We start from the raw sequence: 12,515 nt of genomic DNA, 5'->3' as shown, positions 1-12,515 counted from the left end.
CAGGACTAACTAAAGGAAGAGTGAGTAAGGGATTTGAAAGTGGGAGGGGGAGGGGGAGATCCAAAATGATAGGAGAAGACAGGAGGGGGAGGGATAGAGCCAAGAGCTGGACAGGTGATTGGCAAAATGGATATGAGAGGATCATGGGACAGGAGGTCTGGGGAGAAAGACAAGGGGTCGGGGAAACCAGAGGATGGGCAAGGGGTATAGTCAGAGGGACAGAGGGAGAAAAAAGAGCGTGCGAGAAAGAATGTGCGTATAAAAATAAATAATGGATGGGGTACGGGGGGGAGGTGGGGCCTTAGCGGAAGTTTGAGAAGTCGATGTTCATGCCATCAGGTTGGAGGCTACCCAGACAGAATATAAGGTGTTGTTCCTCCAACCTGAGTGTGGCCTCCTCTACTGTAAAGATGAAGCCACAGCCTCCTCTATTGTAAAGATGAAGCCACACTCAGGTTGGAGGAACAACACCTTATATTCCGTCTGGGTAGCCTCCAACCTGATGGCATGAACATCGACTTCTCTAACTTCCGCTAAGGCCCCACCTCCCCCTCGTACCCCATCTGTTACTTATTTTTATGCACACATTCTTTCTCTCACTCTCCTTTTTCTCCCTCTGTCCCTCTGAATATACCTCTTGCCCATCCTCTGGGTCCCCTCCCTCTTGTCTTTCTTCCCGGACCTCCTGTCCCATGATCCTCTCGTATCCCCTTTTGCCTATCACCTGTCCAGCTCTTGGCTCTATCCCTCCCCCTCCTGTCTTCTCCTGTCATTTTGGATCTCCCCCTCCCCCTCCAACTTTCAAATCCCTTACTCACTCTTCCTTCAGTTAGTCCTGACGAAGGGTCTCGGCCTGAAACGTCAACTGCACCTCTTCCTAGAGATGCTGCCTGGCCTGCTGCGTTCACCAGCAACTTTGATGTGTGTTGCTTGAATTTCCAGCATCTGCAGAATTCCTGTTGTTTGGGAGCAGTTCAGGTTTGTGTTTCTGACCAGAAGGCTTGGATGAGAACATAGATGGTACGATGAGTCAGTTTGCAGATGACACAAAAATTGGTGGTTGTGAAAGGACACAGAAGGTCATAGATTAGCTGGAAAGTTGGGTGGAGTGCTGGTAGAGAGAACTTAATCTAGACCAGTGTGAGGTAATGCATTTTAGGACCTCAAACACTATCAGGACACATAGTGCAAATGCCGAGGACTCAAGAGTGTTGATTACAGAGAGATCTTGGAGTGCAAGTCCATAGCTCCCTGAAAATGGTGGTACAGGTGGATAGGGTAGTGGGGAGGCATTTATCATTAAATTATTAGATTAGATTATTAGATTATGAGGACACGCAGTCCTCTTTTATTGTCATTTAGTAATGCATGCATTAAGAAATGATACAATATTCCTCCGGTGTGATATCACAGAAACACAGGACAGACCAAGACTGAAAAACTAACAAAAACCACATTATTATAACATATAGTTACAACCGTGCAACAATACCGTAACTTGATGAAGAACAGGCCATGGCACAGTAAAAGAAGTTCAAAGTCTCTCGAAAGTCCCACATCTCACGCAGATGGGTGAAGGAAGAAAACTCTCCCTGCCATGCCCGACCACAGTCTGACTCTGAGTCGTCCGAAAACTTCGAGCTCCAATTAGCCCTCTGACACCGAGAACCGAGCGCCATCTCTGCCGAACGCTTCAACCTCAGCCTCGGTCGCCAGCAGCAGGCAAAGCCGGGGATTCTGGGGCCTTCCCTCTGGAGATTCTCGATCGCACAGTAGCAGCAGCAGCGAACCGGGCATTTCAGAAATTTCCAGATGTTCCTTTGTGCCTTCTCACATCTGTCTCCATCAAATCAGAATTGTGCATGGTACCTTATTTTACCAATACGATATCATTTCACCAGAGAGCTGCGCGTGCTGTGTCGTGCCGCCATCTTCTCCTCCCTCCTCCTTGCTTTTGTACAGTCTGAGAGTTGGGATGTCATGTTGCAGCTGTGTAAGACTAGTTAGGCTACATGTGTACAGTTCTGGTCACCCTGGTACATGAAGGATGTGGTGGCATTAGAAAGAGTCAGAAGAGATTCACCACCAGAATGTTGCTTGGAATGAATGGTTGCAATGATAAGGAGGGATTGGAAACGCTGGGTTTGTCCTCACTGGAATATAGGGCGCTGATGGTTGATAAAATTATGAGGGGCACAGATAGACTACACACTGGCAGTCTTTTTCCCAGGGCAGGTGAGTTGAAAGTTACCAGGCACAGGTTTAAACTGAGATGGGGAACCTTAAAGAAGATCTGAGGTACAACTTTTTCACACAAAGGGTGCTGCATATATGGAACAAGGTGCTGGGGGAAGTGATGGTGACTGATACAATTATGGCATTTAAAAGGTACATGAATAAGAAAGGAGTAGAGGGATATGGGATTAACGTGGGCGACTGGGATTAGTATTTATAGGTGTCATGGTTAGCCTGGATGAAATGAGTTGAAGGGCCCTTTTCTGTATAATTCAGTGACTTTCTATGACACAATAACATATTTCCTTTGAGCCTCAGAATTTCCATGCCCTTCTCTTTTATTGGTGTTGAGCATAAATTGTCTGAGACATCCAACCACCACTTGCTTGCCTTTCTTCAAGTATTATCTGAGGGAACAGCTGGGGTCTCTGTTAAAAATCTCAATTGAAAGACACCTCTGATAGAACGGCACTCCCTCAGTACAACACTAAGAGTGCCTGGATTTTTGAGATCAAGTCTCTGGGGTGGCACTTGGGATTGGAACAGAGGGGAACAGGGAAATATTTAGAGGAAAGGGATGCAAAGGGAGCAGATAAAAAAGAGCAGCAGGGAAGGAAGGTCAGTCAGCAGGGCAGTTTAACCCCCTCTTTAATTATTTGGTGCCTATCTACCTTAGAGCAGACTTAACCTGCTGCCAAGTGTACTCAGACGCATACTGCTCAGTGAAGATAATAGCTGCCTGTGATATATGACCCACAGAACTGTACCAGCAGCGGGACCCAGAGCCTTCTGGGTAACATCCTGGTGCTGTGGAACTTGCCTGTTCAACTTCTCAAAGTGTTTGAGGATTAGGAAGAATAAAAATATTCACAGCAGAACTTATGAAGCTGAAGTTTTACCTGCATGCTGATAACAAAGCTGAAAGGAAGATTCTTCCCAGCCGGCTTTGGCAATGGCGTGTTCCTTAAGTGTTGTATCTGTGTGGAGACAAGGAGGAACGGGTGCATAGAGCATAGAATAGTACAGGCCCTTCAGCCCGTGATGTTGTGCTAACCTGTATAAACTTATTCCACAATCAACCTAACCCTTCCCTCCTATACAGCCCTTAACTCTCCATTTTTCTTACATACATGTGCCCATCTAAGAGCCGTTTAAATGATTCGGCCTCCACCACCACTCTCAGTGTGTGCTTCAGACACCCACCACTCCCTACATTTAAAAACCTACCTCTGACATCTCCCCTAAATTTTCCTCCACTCATCTGAAACAAATGTTAACTGGTATTGGTGTTTGCCATAATTGTATGTGTGATCCTGAATCATTTTAGCCAGGAGAGAGATTGAGAAGAAGGGACTGATGATTTGAAAGCACACAAAGATTTTGGGGAAAAAAAGATCTCAAATCCTTTAGGGACAGGGGGAATAGAGTAATTTTCTGGAACAGAGCTTCCTGCCTGTCTTGCCTGAAAACCTATCTCAAGATTGTACTAAAACTTGTGAGATCGAGATCAGGACAGAGCTCATCAGTGCAGGAGCTGAGAGGATCTTTCCCTAAAACCAACAGAGCATTTAGTAGAGATGAGGAGGAATTTCTTCTCTTAGAAGCTCATAGATCTTTGGAATTCCCTACCCCAGAGAGCTGGAACCAGTGAATATGCTCACAGACGAGATGGACAGATCTTTAGTCTGCGTGGGGTGTGAAGGGTTGTGGTGGAACAGGCAAGAAACTAAAGCTGAGGCTGGCCTCATTGAATAGTGGAACAGGTTTGAGGGGCCAAATGGCTTGATTCTCTTTCTGTTTCTTTTTAATCGAATCCTGTTGATGGAAGCAGCACCAATTGACAAGGAAATACTCTGCCCAGTTAGGGGACCTACGATATATTTTATCTGCATGGTGTTCCACATCTGCACTGGTACAGTGGGATTTGAAGTAATTTGAGTGCCAGCTCCCATGTTTCTCTGCCACGTCACTTTTCAGTTCTTTAAAGCCCTTTTCTTTGACTTTGCTCCTCTCTAAATCTCACTTGCTCAATGCCCACTTCTCCCTAAAGTGCTTGCAGATGATTTCATTCGCATTGGGAGCGTGATCTGAAAGCAAGCCATCATTTTAAGAGCTCAACAGATTGGGATCTTATGGACAGACGTGGCCTTGATCGCCAAACTACCCGTTAACAGGGTCAGATCCTGCAAGATTCTGGGGAGACATTTTCTCCCCTTCGCTTGCCCTCTTGGAAATGGTGGCAACTGTGTTCCACGCATAGGAGAGCACTCTTCCAATAGGTATCACCTCTCTTCCCTGCTCTGTCATTTGATCATGACTGAATTATCTTTCCTCTCAACCCTGTTCTCCTGCCTTCTCTCAGTAATCTTTGATGCCTTTACTAATTAAGTACCTATCAACCTCCATTTTAAATATACACAATGACTTGCTGTCCATGGCAACGGATTCCACAGATTTACCACACATTGGATAAAGAAATTTTTCCTCACCTCTGTTCTAAGGGGATGTCCTTCTGTTCTAAGGCTGTGGCCTCTGGTCCTAGACTCCCCCACTATTGGAAACATCCTCTGCACGTCTACTCTATCTAGGCCTTTAAATATTAGGTAGGTTTCAATAAGATCCACCCTCATTTTCTAAACTCCAGTGTGTACCGGCCCAGAGCTATTAAACACTCATACAAAGTGCTTAGAGTGAATGATCCACCAGGTTTAGGAACCGTTACTACCCTAAACCACCAGGCTCCTGAACCAGAGTGGATAACTTCATTCACCACTAGTGTGAACTGATTCAACGATGTACAGACTTACTTTCAAGGACTCTTCACAATTCGTGTTCTCAGTATAATATACTTTCCTTGCACAATTCGTCTTCTTTTGCACATTGGTTGTTTGTCAGTCTTTGTTTGTGTGTAGTTTTTCGTAAATTCTATTGTAGCTATTTTTGCCCTATAAATGCCTGCAAGAAGATGAATCTTATGAGGTGACATATACAGTATGATGATAAATTAACTTTGAACTTTGATGGAGATCTTTGCCCTTCTGTGACCCCACAACACACCACCCTACCTCTTGCCTTGCTGAACCCCAGCTCCCCTCCCCTCCAACAGCGCTCGACAGAGCACCCCTCACCGAGCATCACCCTCCATGCCACCATTCTGACCTGTACCAAGCAGAATCTGGTATTTTTCCATGCACTGCAAAATGTAGTTCAACAAAGCATTAATAATCACAGTGACAGATCTCTTCAGGAAGCACGGAGACATAAAAGAATATTCCTGTTATTAATCAGTATTTGTTTAACCTCTTGATACTTCTGTCTAATCAATATCACAATTTAATATGATTCTCTTCTGAACCAGGCCGGATTTATTTAATTAAAAAGGAAAACTTTTCATTATTCATTTCATGATGTGCATTACATGCGCCAGACTGGTAATGCCCATCTGCTAATGCCCTGGTGGCCTTTTAGTGGATTAGGAAATCCTGTTCAATCTTCAATCTATTTGGGTTATAGGAGACTTCCACTGTTAAAGCTTAATCCTCTTGGTCGCATCTTACAGACTGCGATATTGGCATTATACGTAGAAAGAAGTTGGAGCCATGAGTGGAGTCAGGTGTGCTGAGGTGGGTTGTGCAGTGGGAGAGATGACAGGCAGCATTGAAGGTGGACCAATTGAAATGGAGAGAGGCAGAGAACAAGATAAAAACATGAACTTTAATGGCAGGATTTTTCACACTGCAGAGGAACTGCAGGATCTTGGAGTCTGCCTCACAGATTGCCTCAAAGTTGCCATGCAAGTTGATAAGGTTAAGAAAGCGTATGGTGTTTTGGCCTTCATTCGTGGGGGTTTGAGTTCAAGAATGCCAAGGTAATGTTGCTACTTGAATACTCTGGTCAGACCACACTTGGGATATCATCAAAGTTGCTGGTGAACGCAGCAGGCCAGGCAGCATCTCTAGGAAGAGGTGCAGTCGACGTTTCAGGCTGAGACTCTTCGTCAGGACTAACTGAAGGAAGAGTTAGTTAGTAATCTCTTTCTAACTCTTCCTTCAGTTAGTCTTGATCGCTTCTCGGCCTTTTGGCTAAGATCAAGTGTAGTATCTGTTCTTATCAGACCAGAAGGCGGAGGAGAAGAGTTCGCGCTGACGCAGTGGTGGATCCTAATGCTGATTGGCCTCCAATCTTACACCCCATACCAGCAACGACAGCACTGAGGAAGAAGAAGGCAGCAGCGAGCAGTGCATCGGCTCGAGGCCCAGGTATCAAGAACACTGTCAGGTTGACAGTGCGAGACCAGAACGGGGGCACCGGCTTCACCCGAGAGACCTTCATCCGGAAGGTCTTGATGGAATGCTGCAGATTTATGCCCGACGACATCTACTGCGTCCAGGACTTCGCAGGTTTCTTCGATGTCACTTTCCGACAGGCTGCAAGGTGGCAGAAGCTGTACCAGCAGCTTCAGCTGAAGGGGACAGAGGCGCCGCTGAAAGCACAGGCCCTCTTTGCAACGGCTACGCAACAGGAAAGGACAATCACGGTGCACATGTTCAACCCGCACGTGCCAGTGGTAGATGTCCTTACGTTCCTCGCTCGGTATGTGGAGAGCGTAGGAATACCAGCGGACGTGAAGGACGGGCTGGGAATCTGGACCAGCAAACGGCAGGTCAAGGTGAAGCTGAGGTTGGATTCCAACGGCGGCGTCATCCACCCCCCCTCCGTCTTCGCCATCGGAGGGAACCGAGGGTACATGGTGTACGCGGAGCAACCCAGGGTGTGCCGAAACTGCGGCAAGGCAGGGCACATCGCAGCCCAGTGCAGGGTGGTGATGTGCAAGAACTGTAAAACCGAAGGCCACCTGACCAAAGACTGCACGCAGGCCAAGTCCTGCAACCTTTGCGGACAGGCTGGCCACCTGTACAGAGCCTGCCCGAGGCGTGGGGGCACCTACGCACAGGCGACCAGGGGAGGTGCTGGCCCTGAAAGGGCCCAGGCAGTTTCGGACGTACCCGCCGGCGCTGCAGACAAGGCACCCGACAGGACGGACGATGAGACCAGGGAGGAAGGTGCAAGCACCCCAAGACCTGCCACCCCACTGCAGACCCTCCAGGACCAGGCAAACGACGAGCAGGAGTCCATGGAGGAGGGGAGAGCTGAGGTGGAAACTGAATGGAAGGTCGTGAAACGCAAAAAGACCCAAAAGGCGGCGGCCAAGCGACAGAAGGCAGAGCAACACAAGAAAAGGGCAGGGAACCACACAGCCTCTGGTACCCTGTCCTCTTCAGAGGAGGAAGGAGTTGGGGGAGGCCAGCAGCCCCGGCGGAAGAAGCGGCTGGCAGAACAGGTGGAGAGGAGGAGAGAGGAGGGAGAAAGTCTGCTGGCCACCCCCAAAGTACAGGAGGCGGAGAGCAGCAGACACACAGAGCTCCGGGAATCCGGGAGCAGAGCCACGGCTGGCACCCAGCAGCCGGAAGGGGAAGCAGCCCAGGAAGCCAACAACCCCCCGGGCCCAGAACCAGAACGGCCACACACGGAGGAGTACTACCAGCAGTACCTGAGCCCACAGGAGGTGGAAAACTTCACAAAGGCAGTGGGAATGAAGGCTCAGGATGGCAAGGGTGAGGACGGAGAGCAGCCAAAATAAAAGACTTACAATGATGGCAGACCTTAAATTGGCATGCTTGAATGTGCGCAGTTTGAAGAGTACTGGGCGATGCGTCAGCACGCTCCAGTACCTGGACAGTGTAAAGACCTTCCTCCAGGAGTGCGGACTACCACACCTCCGTAACTACCGGAGGTGGTCACGGTGGTGGAAAAAAGGTTTGTCTGTGTGGTCGGGGGGCAACGAATGTTGTGCTTCCGGCCTGGGGATTCTGCTCCGGGGAGGCAGCTTCTCAATCACCCAAGTTAAAGAGGTGGTTGCAGGGCGCCTCCTGGTAGCAGACGTCAAATACCGGGGCACTCCGCTCCGGCTAATCAACGTGTACGCCTCCCCCGTGCGGAGCGAGCGGCTGGCCGTCTTCGAGCAGCTCCCACAGCTGCTGGTGACGTCCCAGCCGGTCGTTCTGGCCGGAGACTTCAACTGCACCATTGATGCGGCTGGAGGACTCGGCAGGCTGGACAGTACCTCTAGACTCCTGAGGGAAACGGTGAAGACAGCCAAGCTGCGCGACGCCTTTGGCACCCCCACAGGTGGAGCACAGCCACAAGCCACCTGGACACGATCGGACGGCTCAGCCCGCTCCCGGATCGACTTCCTCTTCCTCTCAGAGTCCCTCACAGTCAGGTCCACCGACGTCATGCCGGTGTTCTTCTCTGACCACTGCCTTCTGAGAGCCACCTGTCGCTTACGGGAGGACCAGAAGGCAGGCAGGGGGACTTGGAAGCTGAACGTAAAGCTGCTGACCCCAGAGAACATCGAGGAACTAGAGAGGGAGTACACAGGTTGGAGAACCTTGAAAGCCCTCTTTGATTCCCCGGTTCACTGGTGGGAAGCCACCAAGGAGAACATCGAGAGGTTCTTCATCCGCAAAGGGTATCCAGAAGGCAAGGCAGGAGCAGAGGGAACTGCGTAAACTCCAGACGGAGTTGCAGCAACTTCTCCTTCTGCAGTCGAAGGGGGTGGATGTCAGGGAGGAATTGCGAGAGGTGAAGGGCCGGCAAGCCCAGCACCTCGCTGCTGAATCCTCCAAGATCATCTTCCGATCAAGGGTCCAAACTGTGGAGCAGGACGAGACGTGTTCACGCTTCTTCTTCCAAAAGGTGCACAGGGGGAGCTCTGTGATCCACAACCTTAAGGAAGAGGACGGCTCAGTCGCGTCCTCGCAGATCGACATACTGAGGATCTGCAAATCCTTCTATGCCAGTCTGTACGACGAAAAGGCCACAGAATCCACAGCCTCCCGCAACTTCCTGTCGTCTATCACGCAGGTCTTAGAACACGGCAAGCGGGAGAGTCTGGATCAGCCACTGACCCTGGACGAGCTGACAGGCTCCATCCGTTCCTTTGGGTCGGGTAAGACTCCCGGAAGCGACGGCTTACCGGCTGAGTTGTACTCGGCTCTGTGGGACTGGATGGGCCCAGACCTGCTGGAAGTGTACAACGCTATGCTTCTGGCCGGCAGTATGTCTGAGTCCATGAGGAAGGGCATCATCACCCTCATCTACAAGCAGAAGGGGGAAAGGGAGGACATTAGAAATTGGAGACCCATCTCTCTCCTGAATGTGGACTACAAGATCCTGTCCAAGGCTATCGCCAACAGGGTCAAGTCTGCTCTGGGACAGGTGATCCACCCGGACCAAACCTGTGCTGTACCGGGCAGGAAGATCTCAGACAACCTCGCGCTGCTGAGGGACACCATCGCCTACGTGCAGGACAGCGGGGTGGACGCCTGCCTGGTCAGCTTGGACCAGGAGAAAGCCTTCGACAGGATATCGCACACATACATGGCGGACGTGCTCTCCAAAATGGGATTTGGGGAGGGAATCCGGAATTGGATTAGACTGCTCTACACAGACATCCGTAGTGCAGTGCAGGTCAACGGGTGGGAAACAGACAGCTTCCCCATCAGGTCTGGAGTCAGGCAGGGCTGTCCTCTCTCCCCTGTCTTGTTTGTCTGCTGCATAGAACCCTTTGCGGAAGCCATCAGGAGGGATGAGGGTATAAGAGGGGTGACGCTGCCAGGCAGTGGAGGGACCCAAGTGAAAACCTCCCTGTACATGGACGACGTCACCGTCTTCTGCTCTGATCCGAGGTCAGTTTGCAGGTTGATTGGCACCTGCAAACAGTTCGAGCTAGCGTCGGGGGCCAGGGTCAACCGCACGAAGAGCGAAGCCATGCTCTTCGGCAACTGGCCCGACCGATCCAGCGCCCCCTTCACCATCAGGTCTGACCACGTGAAGGTGTTGGGGATCTGGTTCAGAGGGGCTGAGGCGTGCAACAAGAACTGGCAGGAGCGGACTGCCAAGGTGAAACAGAAACTGGGACTGTGGGGAGGGCGCTCCCTGTCGATAACGGGCAAGAACCTGGTCATCAGGTGTGAGGTGCTCTCAGGGCTGCTGTACTTGGCGCAGGTCTGGCCCGTCCCCCGCTCTTACAGCTCGGAAATCACCCGGGCTGTCTTCAGATTCGTCTGGGGATCCAAGATGGAGCGGGTGAGACGGACCGTCATGCACAAGTCCCTGGACAATGGGGGCAAGAACATCCCCAATGTCGCCCTCACCCTGATGGCCAGCTTCGTAAGTGGATGCATCAGGTTGTGTGTAGAACCCAGGTATGTGGGCACCAAGTACCACTATGTGCCCAGGTTCTACCTGTCGCCCTGGCTACGAAGGATGGGTCTGGCCCCACTCCCGCGCAACGCCCCAGTCAGCTGGTCGTTACCGGCATACCTGTCCTACGTAGCAAAGTTCTTCCAGGAGAACGCCTTTGACCACAGGGCCATCAGGCAGTGGTCGGCACGTAATGTCCTGCAGGCACTGCAGGAGAAGGACGTGATGGACACAGTGGGGTGGTTCCCTGAGCAGACCGTCCAGTTCATCTGGCAAAATGCCTCATCGTCAGATCTCACCAACAGGCACCAAGACCTCACCTGGCTGGCGGTGAGAGGGGCCCTCCCAGTCAGATCCCTCCTGTATGCCCGGAACATCGTCTCCACACCCCGCTGCCCATGGGAGGACTGCAGTGAGGAGGAGTCTGTGACCCACCTCTTTGCACACTGTGGGTTCGCGAAGAGGGTGTGGAGGAGGATGGATGGGCTAGTGTCACATTTTATCCCCAGCAGCTGCGTAACAGAGGACTCTCTGATCTACAGGCTGTTCCCGGGGACGCACACAGAGACCAACATCTGGTGCTGCTGGCAGATCATCAACTCGGTGAAAGACGCTCTTTGGTCGGCCCGAAACTTGATGATCTACCAGCACATGGAGATGTCCGTGGGAGAATGCTGCCGATTGGCACGTTCTCGGCTGCAGGAGTACGTGCTGAGGGACGCACTGAAACTCGGTGCAGCCACCGCAAGGGCCCGGTGGGGAAGGACCATGGTATAGGTTTCTTCACCAGCGGGTGTGGGAGGGGTCGGTGGGCGGGGAGTATACCCCTCAACAATGAGATGCTAAGCTGAACTACTGGAGTGCCACGTGGGTGGCTATAAATACGGATATGTACTGAGTATAATGGAAACGTATGTAAAGGATGAAAAGTTATTGAATGGTTTATTGTATATATTTATTTTTGAATAAAGTATATTTTGAAATAAAAAAAACGTTTAGTTCTGACCCTGGGGAAGGTAAGCAGACCCATCCCAGATGACCTGAGAATTTGGGAAGGTTCATAATGCAGCAAGAGATTGGAGATGTATTTTGACCCTAGAACATTCGGTGCCTTATAAACCAGTAGTTATATTTTAAAGTCAACCCTCTGATGGACAGGTAGCCAGTGTAGCGATCTGAGTACGGGAGTGATATGGTGATTGGTGGAAAGTATAAGGGGGACGTCAGGTAGGTTTTTTACACAGAGATGTGTGGAATGCCTGTCAGGGGTCATGGTAGAAGTGGATACATTAGGGACGTTTAGAGACTCTTAGATTGGCACAGAGATGATAGAAAAATGGAGGCTATGTGGGAAGGAAGTGTTGGATTGATCTTGGAGAAGGTTAAAAGGTTGGCACAACATCATGGGTCGAAGGGCCGTACTGTGCTGTTATGTTTTATGTTATAACTTGGTCAGAAGTGGTTAGGATATCCATTCTAAGAGCAGGGAATACAGTAGTCTGATAGTAATGCTATTTATCTGTCTATTTACCAGCTGTCATATAAACTCTACACCCCTCTGCCTGTCTCGTCCTTCAAGACGATCCTACCTTCAAACCTATCAGTTTAATCAAGCTCCCCTCAATGGTCATCTCTTTGTGTTGTTCAATTTTGTTTCATTCTACTCGTTATCTTTTTTAAGTGCCAAGACTTCCTGTACAGAACGGCAGCAGGATTCAAAAGAATAGGTGAGAAAAGGTGAGGCAGGAGGCAATGGTGGTCGTAAGCATCTGTGCGATTGTCAGGTTGAGGGATGAGGTGGGTGGGGTGGTTTGTGGTGGGTAACAGAGGGTGGTGTGTGACTCTACAGTAACAATCCAAACCACAATTCATTCCCTGAGTCCATCAAAAAGCCTCTTCACTACCACTATTGTATCTTCTTCCACCATCACCCCTGTAAAAATATGTTTGTACTTGCCCACACATCTTCCTTAAACTTGCCCCCTCTCGCATTAAATGCACAGGCTCTAGTA

At 50.1% G+C, this 12,515-nt stretch overlaps 1 protein-coding gene and 1 pseudogene across 1 annotated transcript in view; both read left to right on the top strand.

The window, feature by feature from the left end:
- asic1b (acid-sensing (proton-gated) ion channel 1b) overlaps window positions 1-12,515 on the top strand; it is a 928,708-nt gene that overhangs the window by 413,583 nt on the left and 502,610 nt on the right. The window lies entirely within an intron of this gene.
- Window positions 6,298-6,429, top strand: LOC140191963 (U2 spliceosomal RNA; annotated as a pseudogene).

The sequence above is a fragment of the Mobula birostris genome, chromosome X (assembly GCF_030028105.1).
Source record: "Mobula birostris isolate sMobBir1 chromosome X, sMobBir1.hap1, whole genome shotgun sequence".
In the NCBI taxonomy this organism is placed as follows: Eukaryota; Metazoa; Chordata; class Chondrichthyes; order Myliobatiformes; family Myliobatidae; genus Mobula; species Mobula birostris.
This window is presented reverse-complemented; position numbering and strand designations above follow the sequence as displayed.